Source organism: Triturus cristatus, chromosome 6 (genome assembly GCF_964204655.1).
Source record: "Triturus cristatus chromosome 6, aTriCri1.1, whole genome shotgun sequence".
Classification (NCBI taxonomy): Eukaryota; Metazoa; Chordata; class Amphibia; order Caudata; family Salamandridae; genus Triturus; species Triturus cristatus.
Window position 1 is genome coordinate 1312756580 of NC_140589.1, and position 12526 is coordinate 1312769105.

The following is a 12526-nucleotide window of genomic DNA, read 5'->3' on the forward strand; positions in this document are numbered from 1 at the left end:
TACAGGAAAAAGGATTCCACAAGCTCCTAGAACGGACCAAAATCACCACCTGGGGCGACCTTTACCATAATGGACAGTTTCCGACACTACCTCACATATTCCGGGAAACCCAGCCATCCCCTTTAGACGTCTTCCTATACGTGTGGCTGCAGCAGGGCCTCCGCTCTGTCACACCAGAGTTTACCCACGAGCCCAGGGCACATGGTCTCCATTCTCTATCACACACTACATATGACACAAGAGATGTCAACATGCCCCTTCAGAACACATTCGGACTCGGAGCTAAGTTATGGACTCACAGATGACCAATGGACATACTGTTGCCTGCAAACGGAACAAATCTCTGCAAGCAATAATTTGCAACTCACACACTACAAATTTCTGCATCGCCTGTATTATACCCCAGTAAAAATGCACAAATATAAGTTAAAAGACACTGCGCACGCTGTAACGCTCCGAAGGCCCATTTTCTTCACTTGCCTGGGAATGCTCCAAAGTGTACACATACTGGGAGCAAGTGTTTAATGCCAGACTTCTACACAAAACCTATCGCTAAACCATATCGTAAATACCTTGACATTGCCTTACTAATGGCCAAACGCCATGTCGCATGCCAATGGGGCAGAGGGCGAGCGGCAAAATTAAAGGAATGGTTCACCGACTTATTATATTGCCAGGAGTAACTGACTCATTACGCAGACTTACTCACAAGGGCTTCATGTCCCAGGGATATATGGGACCCCCTAAAATCCTACCTTCTCATGCATTCCTCACACACGGATGAGGCCGATCCATCAGCATAGGCATCGTAGGTACATACTCACCTGACACCCCTGAACAGTGTACTCTTCCCACGTCTCCGACCCTTGCTTTATCTCCATTTCCAATCCCGCTTTGGTGCTGATATTGGTGCGAATGCATTTGCTAACGTATTAAGTTTTGAAAATGTACTGTGGTTAGTACTCACATTCAATGTGCAGATGTGAATAATGCATGTTATGCCGAATATTGTATACGAGGTCGTAATGTAATGATGTACTGGAGGAATTACTGCATTACTGGTCTTGGGACCTAGACGCTACCAATTTCCACCAAGAGATATTCCCGCGAGGAATGGTGTTATTGTCATACGTTCATTGATCACATGCCTGTCCACATTTTCTGATATTGTGATTGTATGACTTCAGTGTGGTAAAAACTAATAAAAACAGTTTTTAAAAAAAACAAAAAAAGAGATTACTGAGAATTATTAGATCTATACATGCAGGCCCCAATGTTGGTAATCTATCCCTGAGGCTTCATTTGATGTTAAAATATAAAAATGTGGTCATCCTAAGTCAGGCAAACGTTTTATTTCCGTAAAATACCATAAAAGAGACAAACATTCAGAGTAGACTTCTTACATACCAGTTAGCGACAAGACAGTGCATATGATTAATTTAAACGATACAATTAAAAGGTGACAGTCCGTGTCGGGATATAACAACGGGCAATAAAAAGCCTAAAAACAACAGAAATCCTACAATTAATCATTTCTGTCCCGGGTTCCAATCAGAAATTACTGTGTAAAGTGGCGAAGCCCCATGTCTAAAGTGTAAATACATTAATATTTCAGCGGTTGTCAGAGCATAGAGTTACATTCATAAACAACACAACTCAATTAAAATCAATATTTAAAAATACCGATCTTCAGAGTAAAAACAACTAAAAAGGAAATTTAAGTTTGCTTATGTACAAAAGTTACAAAAATGACTATTTACATTTGACCATCATGACAGATAATCTTAATAAGGGAGGTGATCATATCTGCAATTCTAGGGAGTGAATCGAGGGGGCTACCTGTGCCCTCCTTCTGATCGCCCATGAGTGGCCCAAGAATTTCGCAGTTGCGCACACAAATTTCAATATTCGTAGGGCCACTCTAGAATCTCGAGTTCCAAACTGTCTACAATCTGGGGTCAGCCATTCGCTCTTGGGTTTTGCATACGCTGTGCAGGCAAAGAAAAGATGGCCAATCGATTCTTGCGGACAAGGAAAACAGAGACAGCCCTTTGGCTGTGCTCTATTGGTCGACCATGAGTTTGTGAATGCATTGATTGGTAGGCTACCATACCTGAATTGAATGTAGAGCTTCCTGTCAGCCAGCACCTTGATTATGTCAAGGTAGCTTTCTAAGGAGCGGCTGACTTTGAAGTCTCTAAATTCTTCACTTAGTCTGCCCTGGCTGCTATCAAAATATGCATTTTGCTCAACCCGTTTCCAGTAAATTAGTTTAATTTGTCTTCTGGTATGGGTTGGTGGACAAACAATATTACGTCCTGAAAGGCCAAAGCTGGACATAAGACTTTTGACGTATTTAATCCAGCCTATTTTGTTTGTGGTGTCTAAGGCACAAACCTCCTCAAACGCAGCGGCATAGAGTGTCAGTTCCAGGGTGAAAACCATCCGCACCCAAAACAGAAGGGGGCTGAGTTTCGCTAGATCACTGATGGGTTTAATGCCCAAGTCAAGTTTCAGTGGGCAGAGAGGAGTGCTTTGCAGGAGAGTAGCCAGGTTTGTGAGGAACTTGTTCTCCAAGACTGTCAAGTCACTTACTCTTGCCATACCCCACAACTCGGCCCCATAAAGGGCACTGCTCACAACCTTGCAGCTATATAGTTTCAGCGCTGGTGCAAATGGCTTAGTGTAAGAGAGACAATGTTCCTTACGCAGAGCCCCAGTTACCTGGGAAAATTTGAGGTAGGCCTTGTTAAGATGGTGTTTCCAGGCCATACCCTCCGACAATTTGATTCCCAGGTAATCGAAGGATCTCACTCTCTCGAACGGGATGTTGTCTAGGAGCAGATTTTCGTTAAAGGACTTGTGGGGATTCAATATCATAAGCTTGGTTTTAGATGTGTTTATTTCGAGCCCCCTCCCGTCGGAGAAGAGCTTGAATTGGTTAAATAATTTTTGCAAGCCCATTGGAGTCTTCGAGACAAGAAAGGTGTCGTCTGCGAATAGGAGAGTGGCAATTTTTTGATTACCTAAGGAGGGAGAGTCCGCTGGGATGGCAGATGGAAGCTCAACAACATGGTTGATGTAAAGTGAAAACAAGGTTGGAGCCAGGACGCAACTCTGTCGAACCCCCTGCTGTACGTTGATGGGATCAGTAACCTGACCCTGGCTACCCCATCTTAACCTGGCAAAGTTCTATTCGTGTAACCTGATTAGAAGTGCAAGAATACCCGGGGTCATGCCCATTTCCCTAAGCACCTGCCATAGTTTGTCCCTGGGAGCAAGATCAAATGCGTATCTTAAATCTATGAATGCTATATATAAGCTCCCTTTACCCAGCAGGGCCGCCTTCCAGTACAGCATTAGGAGGCGGAAGACCTGATCGATTATGCCGGTCTTCCGTCGGAAGCCCGCTTGGAAGGGGGAGAGGATATCATTCTCACCCATCCAGTCCTGGATTTTAGCTAAAAGCGAGCAGCAAAAGACTTTTTGGACACAGTCGGTCAGGCTAATTGGTCGAGAGTTAGAAGGAATAGACCCATCGCCCTTTTTGAAGATAGGAATCACTTCAGCCCCCTTCCATGATTCTGGGATCCTTCCCCCGTCAGCGATGTCATTAGGGAGTGTCAGTATGTGGGTTGTTTTATTCTCCCTGTCAGATCGGAAAAGTTCCCCTGGGATGCCATCCGGGCCAGGGGCTTTGGCAGGTACGATTGCTTCCAGAGAGGCCAGGATTTCCTCTCTGGGGAATGAGAGATCGTATGATGGTTGGAGTAGGTCAAGCACTACTGGTTCCTTATCATAACTGCAAAGGATGGAATACAGGGCACCAAAGTGTTCTTGCCATGCATTTGCTGGGATGTTATTAGCCAAAAGTGGAGACCTTTCAGAGTTGCCCCTACCAACAAGTACCCAAAACATCCTGGCGTCTGGATGCGAGATAGACTCCCTGAATTCTTCCCATCTCCTTTTGTCCCATTCCCTCTTTGCCTTTAATTGTGCCAGTTTTTATTGCCTCCTTAGTTCACGTATTGATGGAATGTCCCTTTGTCTTAAGGCTAAGGACATTCTGTGTGACTAAATGTTTCTGGACTAGATGTCTCACTGAATTACCATTAAGGTGCTGAGGCCTGGCTGACTGCAGGTATAACACATGGGAGATTTATTTTCTGATGACGGATTATTCACCTTCACGCAACTCAGGTAAGACCGACATTTACTGGTAGACCAATTTACGACACATGTTCACTGGTAAGAGTAATGTATCCAGCTTGGTGATGCGAATGATCTGACCCAATTAACCACATGGTATTTCAAGCACTGCTGGCGTTGGATGGCACCCTAAATTAGTCGCTCAGCTATATAAAGTGATTACTGCAACAATTCTGGTTTACCTGAGTAACCTGAAGTTGCAATAGGAGGCAGACCTAAATAGGGAATTAGTGACTGGGAAACAACACTATGACACATCACTGAAGTCTCCGACAGTGCCAGATTTAACAGACTGCAATTTATCTGTATGCATTCTAGATATCTTACACCTCAACATATACGCCAGATATACCCAGGTGTCTTCGGCACTTGTTCTAGGTGCGGGGTTATATGGTGATTATCTTATGTACTCAGGATATGTGTTAATAAGGTCTAATGTCAAAGGCAAAAACTGATAGATCAACATGCGCAATCTTATACTTGGTACTGTTGTTGGCCTACAGATGACCGCAGTGCACCGCGGCTCTTCTAGACTCCTTGATATTTCCAAATAGGAGAAGGACTTATTTTAGTGATAATGAAGCACAGATGGCCACAATGCTGCACAGGGAAGGTCTAGGTGTAATAACCCTCTTGACATCATTTCGTTGAAAATGACTTGAGATCAGATGACTTGCAGATTTGAACACATACATCTACCTGACTAAAATATATACAGGAAAGCACTGTAGAGATGTATGGACACATCCCCTAACCCACCTGAACAGATTATAATGAAAGCTGAGACATGTTTTAAAGAATGCATGAGTTAGTAATTTTGGCTTGAATTTGTGGCCATCATACTTTAGACTTAATTGCCGGTTGGCCTAAGATATATAAGTGTCGAACAGCATGAGCCTCACATTGTTAATAGTTCTTTTACGACATGTTCTAGTCATCTGTAACACAACTGACATAATAATCCTGAGGAACAGACCCACCAATATTTATTAAATGTTTATTTTTGTTATATGCCAGCAGGAGGTTAGGTCACAACTTTTATGAATCCTACTGAGCAAGGTTGGTTGAACCCTCGGATGTTGCTTTCCATCTGCCCATGCCAGAAAAGCAGATAGTTATGGTAAGGAATGTCACCCTTGGGCCCTCCTGCGCTTCCCAGGACATCAGGAATCCTAATGGAGAGCACTCACTGGGTTCTGGGAGTCATCGTGGTAACTATGAGAACTCTGAGAGTGACCCAAGTCAATGGATCTCTCAGGAGGGAAGAGATTCATTCCCCTCTCAGAAAGATGGTAACCTCATTGACACCACAGATGGGGACCTCCATGTGTGTCTTCTAGCTGTTTTAAAGGAGAGATGTCCCCCTGACAGGCAGGGTGAATTGCAGATTTAGTTAGAGATGGCCAAAAACAGAAGTGAAGCATTGGCTGGTCTGAAGATGAAAAGTCCTATGAAGAGCTTTTAGAAGAACCATACTGAAAGTCATTTTCATTTTCTAACCAGTTCTTTTGTTCATGCTGGTCCCTGTCCAAGGTAAAATATTGAGAAGGAGGTGGAAAAAAGTCAACCTTGATCCTGATCTACATTTTAGGTTTAGTCCATGAATGGAATGAAACAACGGATGACTGAATTTATTTAATCTTTTGACCGCTGGTTTAAATGGGCATTCCTTTTTAAGGACGCCTTTCTAGTCCCAGCTTTATTCCTCCCACAATCTTGCTAACTTTATCCTGGGTGTGGCAGAAATAGGATGGGTGGATGGTATGTAATTGACAATAGGGACTTTTATTTTCCCCATATAAGGTACAAGATGGATATAAATCATAGCTTAGACCTTGGAGTAATGGGATAAAGTTTTACCTAACAATATACCAGAATGCCATCGGGCTGGCACTTGTCCTGGAAAATCTGAAGGGGATACGAATCAGATCAGGCCTACTGCAAATGTTAAGATTGGTTGTCGATTTGTTCCAACTCAGCTGCGCCTGCAATATGTTATTGTTACCAGCCAATAGTTGCTATTGCTAATATCTATCTACACTACTTTATATGAAAACCAATAAAAGATGATTAACTGAAACCTTGATGCCGAGGGGAAGTTTAGTAATAAGGATGACTGACACTTCAAGCTTATCTCCAAGAACTTCTCACACTTCCAGGTTGGTGGTAATGAGTTGCCAAACCACGAATGGCAGTGTGGGCTGTTTTACCAGTTTGATCATCCATCCTGGGCAAAGCACCTGATGCATTCTTTGGTGAAAGACTTCATGAATGGAAAGACGTAGAAAATAGTTGTGCCTTTAAAAATATGCCAAGGCATATGGAAGAGAGAGCGAGTCAGCATTTTCCTATTGTATACAGGTGGATCCAGTCTGGCAGGTTGCCGTGTGAAGATGGCTTTCTATGTAGTGTACCAAAACGAGGTACACTATGCAAAAAGCCCAGGTGACCCTTATTGGCTTGCTTTACCAATCCCAAAGTTCTCTATTTGTTGTACTGTGGTCGAGCAGTTATGTATCAGAGGGGAAGTATTGAGCATTTGTTGAACAAAAAGAGTCAATAAATGAGGCACACACTCAATAAGAAACCCAAGGCCAATTTAGAAAAATAACACAATATTTTATATAGTATTTAGACACCAGATCTTCAGGATCAGGTAGGTACTTTAGTTCATTATAATTTTTTTTTTTTTTTTTTTTTTTTTTTTTATTGTGCAGAGAAAAAGGGTACAAGCACGGGCCTACAACCTCCTGGGCCGGCCGCTAGTATTCAGAAATGATCAAGCAGTTCAAAAAACAATGACTGGCCCACAGGGGCTCCGCTAAATTACAGGAGATCAGACTGCACATAAGGGACGTCAGGATATACCCTTTTTACATAAATATCAACAAAAGTAAAGAAAACCAAAAAGCAAGGCGAAAAACATTGAAAGGGCGTCTAACCACAGCAGAGGAACTCCACACCCGACCACCCTAGGGTGGTCAATAAAAAAGGGGGGGTCTGAGAGGGAGGGGGGGGGCCACGGGAAAACCAAATCTATACACAGATGAAGAAATTAAGCAAGGAACCCTCAAGGATCAGGGGGACAAGGCAACCTCAGACGTATCCACTAGGGGGGGAGAACAGATAGTCCCTCGATACACATTCCACTGACCCCAGATTCTACCCCACGCCCCCGGTTTACCACGAGCCACATACACCGTCTTCTCCCTGAACATGCACCAGTCCATGTTCTCCTTCCATACGGACACGGTGGGAGGCCGTTGGGAACCCCAAAGCTGCGCAATATCTCTCTTTGCGATCATGTTCCCAAGGGCCGCCCACCGAGCCTGGGCCGCATTATAGTCATTGGGCTCCCACACATTCAGAACACATCGGCGCACCTCCGGCAGCAGAGCGACCCCAGTGACTCGTTTCATAACATCATGCACCTGGCGCCAATATTCCGCCACCTCGCGGCACTCCCAGAGGATGTGGAGAAAGGTGGCACTGAGCCCGCAGCCACGCTTACAGAGCCCGTCATCAGAAAACCCCATCGAGACCAAACGGGGACCCGTCACATAGACACGATGGAGAATCTTAAGCTGGACCAGACGGAGACGGGCCGGGATGGCAACCTCCTTAGGGGATGACAGCGCAGACTGCCAGTCCTCGTTGTCCAACTCAACCCCATCTCCCGTCCACGCCTCCCGAAGACGCACCAAGAGATCAGCCCGATTATTTATTAGTTTTTTATAAATCAGGGAGATAGTACTGTCGGGGACGTGTCCGTCGAGTATACGGTCCTCGAGAGGCGAAGAAACAGGGACCGTGGTCCCCTCCCCAAAGACCGAGAGTAGGGCGTGCCGAACCTGGGCATAGCGGAAGAACTCCCTTTCACTAAGCTCGTACTCGCTCTGAAGCGCCGCGAAGGATTTAACCGCGCCTTTAACCCATAGGTCCCCCACTCTGCTAATGCCGATCGTATCCCAGTGCTCAAAGCCTTTCGTTGTCCAGAGGCTTCCCAAGCGCTCTGAGGCGAATAAAGGAGTAGCACACGTTAAACGCTCACTCCAGCCCACAGCTACATTCGCCGCCTTCCACACACGTACCGCAATCCTAGTAGGGCCCGTGAGGGTCCTTCCGGCAGACCGAGTGTAAAGCGCTCTGTTATAGTTACCGCCGGGAAGCAGGAATTTATCCATCTCATATGCCGGGTTCGAACCAGGAGCGTACGTAGCATGGTTAATGGCAGACAGCTGGGAGGCCCAATAGTACCTTCTAATGTCAGGAAGCGCGATGCCCCCGTCATACCAGGGAAGAGTCAGCTTTGCCAAAGCGATACGCGCACGACCGACCCAAACCAGTCTCCTCTGCAAACTCTCCACTTCCCTAAAGTAGGCCGCCGGAATGATATCGAAGGAGTTCTGGAGTGCGTAAAGAAATCTGGGAAGGGACATCATTTTAAACAGTGCTGCGCGACCAAGTGGAGACAAGGGCAACTTACACCACCGAGCCGTATCCACCCTCAAACGCCGGAGGGGAGACAGGAGATTCTGCTCGTAGCGGACCGCCGGATCCAACGAAACGTACACCCCCAAGTATTTAAAGCCGGATTGAGATGTTTGGATCGGAAGCCGAGGCGGCAAGAGAGGAAGGCCACCGGAGATAGGATACACGCAAGATTTGGACCAGTTAATTATCAAACCCGAATTTCTCCCGAAGGAAGTAAGGACATCAAAAAGCACATTGAGCGACTTCCGCAGCGAGGTGAGGTACAAAAGAATGTCATCCGCGTACAACGAGACCCGTTCCTCGAAGCCCGGGGCCCACCGGATCCCTCTGATCGAGGGCTCCCATCGGAGCCAGGCAGCGAGCGGTTCCAAGGCGAGAGCAAAGAGCAGAGGGGACAACGGGCACCCCTGCCTAGTACCCCTCCCGAGAGCGAAGGGCCGAGAAACCCGCCCATTGACAACAACCTGAGCCATTGGTCCAGCATAGAGGAGCTTAACCCAACTAATAAATCCCTCCCCAAAGCCAAACTTCGCCAAGACGGCCCAAAAGAATGGCCACTCGATGGTATCAAAGGCCATCGTGGCGTCTAAGGAAACCAATATGGCCGGTTCAGAGAAGTACTCCGCCCTAGCGAGGACGCCATGTAGACGCCGCAAGTTGAGAGCGGTATTACGATGCGGGATAAAGCCGCATTGATCCGGATGTATCAAATCACATATAACTCTCAGCAAGCAATTAGCGAGGACCTTGGCAAGGATTTTCGGTTCGGCATTTAGTAGGGAAATAGGCCTATATGAGGCACAGCGGTCTCGTGGCTTACCGTCCTTGGGAATCACAACTATAGTAGCCAGACGCTGGTCGTCGGGAAGGGAACCCCGCTCGAGCGACTCCGGAAACATACGACGGAGGAAGGGCGCGATTTTATCCGGGCGTAGTTTATACAGTTCAATCGGCAGTCCGTTGGGGCCCATAGCCTTGCCCGAGCGAAGGGAACGAATCGCGGTAGCAATCTCGTCGACAGACAGGGAGGCCTCCATCTGCTCACGGTCCTCGACGGATAAGCCGGGCAAGGCAATATCCCGCAGCAAGAGACGAGAGTCATCCTCATCTCTATCAGACACCGGGGAGTACACCGCCCGGAGGTGGTCAGCAAAACACTCCACAATCTCACCAGGGTCAGTCACACACACTCCATCCGAAACCCGAAGCTCCAGGACCACACGATTAACTCTCTCCTTCTTATCCAACCAAGCAATCAGTTTACCCGCCTTGTCCCCGGCATCATACAACCTACCCTGCTGCTCCCTATACATGGTCTTGGCAGCGTCAGTAACAAGAGACTTATATTCAAACTGCTTCAAGCTGAGGGCGTGAAGCCCATCCTGAGTGACACCCGTCTCCAAAGCTGCCTCCAGCCCCGATATTTCAGTCTCCAGCTTCACCACCGCCTCATTCTTAACCCTCTTAGCCTCCACTATCTGGGATAGGGCATGCCCGCGGAGCACTGCTTTGAAGGCTTCCCACAGGGACACTGAGGACAACACCGACCCCTCATTCTCGAGAAAATACTGATCAATCGACTTAACAAGGCTATCACGAATCTTGGGGTCTCGCAAGTACCAAGGGTTAATAGGGGCGATCCGCCCAGCGGACCGCGTCCCGGTGTCGAAAAGCAACCACAGTGGGGAATGATCAGAGATACCCCGGGCCAGGTGCTTAACCTCTCGAATCCGGGCAGTCTGGGCCGCGGGCATAAGAAAATAATCCAATCTGGAGAGACTCCCATGGGCCCCAGAGTGAAATGTGTACTGACACTGTGTCGGATGCATTAACCTCCAACAATCCACCAGACCGAGGGTATCCAAGAGCCCGCCGAGCCACGCCTGGGCAGCAGGGAGGGCCCTGGGCGGGTGGCGATCCAGATCACCCGAAACAACCAAATTAAAATCCCCACCCATAAGCAAAAGACTGTCAGGAAGCTCAAGCAGCATACGACCCAAGTCTGAGAAAGTGGAGTTCTGGAGGCCCGGGGGAACATAAACCGAAACCAAGGAAAGGGACTGTCCCTCCCACCTCCCAGTCAGGGCCGCATAGCGCCCTCTATCGTCTAGGACAACCCTGGTGATCTCTAGCGGAAGTGAAGATCGTAGGAAAATGCCCACCCCTCTAGAGCCGGTGGTGAAACCGGAATGGGCCACGAGTCGGTAGCCCCCCCTGTTCATGGCATGACAAACATTACCAACCAAATGCGTCTCCTGTAAGAATACCACATCAGGAGTCAAACGACGCAAATATTGCAGCACAACACCCCGTTTGATACGATCCCCCAATCCGTTGACGTTCCAAGACATCAATCTCAACCCGTCCCCCCCCCCATCCCCTCCAGTAGGTCAAGGGTCCCCCAGCAAATAGCGCGACACCTGAAACTGAAACAGAGCCAATACCTCGCCTTGAAAACAAAAAGCACAAATCCAAACAACCCCTCCCTCCCAGCAACCCCCCCCCCCGAATTCAACTCCCCCCACCCTGCACCCCTGCGGTCCAAAAAACCACCCCAACTTGCAGTGTGCCTGTCGCCCTACAAACCCCATTCTACGAAAAGACCCCGGAGGAGGAAAGGGACCCATCCCTGCCCGCCCCCAACACAGATCATAATTAAACAAAATGTACAAAAGAAGTAGAACCCAGCCGAACAAAACAAAATGTCAAAGTCAAAGACCAAAAGTCACTCCGAAAGAGGCCCGCCACCCTCGGTACCACCAGAAGGCCCAGGCCGGTTACCCCGGTCCGGCAGAGAATCCAGCCAGTCACTCACAGTCGCAGGACAGTCAAAAAAGGTAGTCCGGTCTTCGTATTCCACTCGGAGCCTAGCAGGAAAAAGCATAGAGTACTTAAGACCCAGGTCCCGGAGACGGCGCTTCACCCCCTGGAAGCCCATCCGCTGCTTCTGGACAAGTTGGGTGAAGTCCGGGAAAAAGTTAACGGATGAGTTCTCATATCGGACCGGGCCATGTACCCGTGAGGCCTGCAGAATCGCATCTCGGTCTCTGTAGTGAAAAAGTTTTGCAACAATAGGCCTCGGGGGAGCCCCCGGTCGCGGCCGACCGCCTGGGACTCGATGGGCCCGCTCCACGGCAAAGAACTTACTCAGGCCAGCGGGGGCAAGCTGGTTGAGGATGAGATCCTCAACCATAAGATCAACCGGGCGATTGTCGGAGGTCTCTGGAACACCTATGACGCGGATGTTATTGCGTCGAGCCCGTCCCTCGAAGTCCTCCAGCCGCCGGGCCATCAGGTCGTTGGCCGACTTGAGGTCGCCAAGAGCAGTCTGCAGGTCCGACACATCCGTACCAAGGGTGGACGTCCGCAAATCCAGCGATTGAACCCTCTCATTGGTCTTAGAGAGATCCGCCCGAATTAGCGTAACATCAATGGCCACCGTGTCGATTTTACGGGCCAAGGCCTCGTACTGCTTAGCGATGGTCTCCTTGATGCCGTTAATGGCGCCCATGATGTCCTGCAATGACAAATCCGGAGGGACGGACGGAACACCACCAGCGTCATCCGGGAGAACACTGGCCGTCCCAGGGGACCCTTTACCGTGAGTGTAGCGGTCCATGTTGTTAGTCTGGACCGGTCCCCCACGTAGGGATGTCTTGGTCTTACGCCTCTCGGGATCCCCCTTGCCACCCATGTTGAACCACGCTCGCCGAAGGGGACCACCGAGCAAGCGGCGAAGGGGCACAGGCGAAGCAGACACGAGCCATACCAGAGACCGCAATGTGGCGGTGCGAGAGGATCAAAGTCAATGGGCACACTGGTA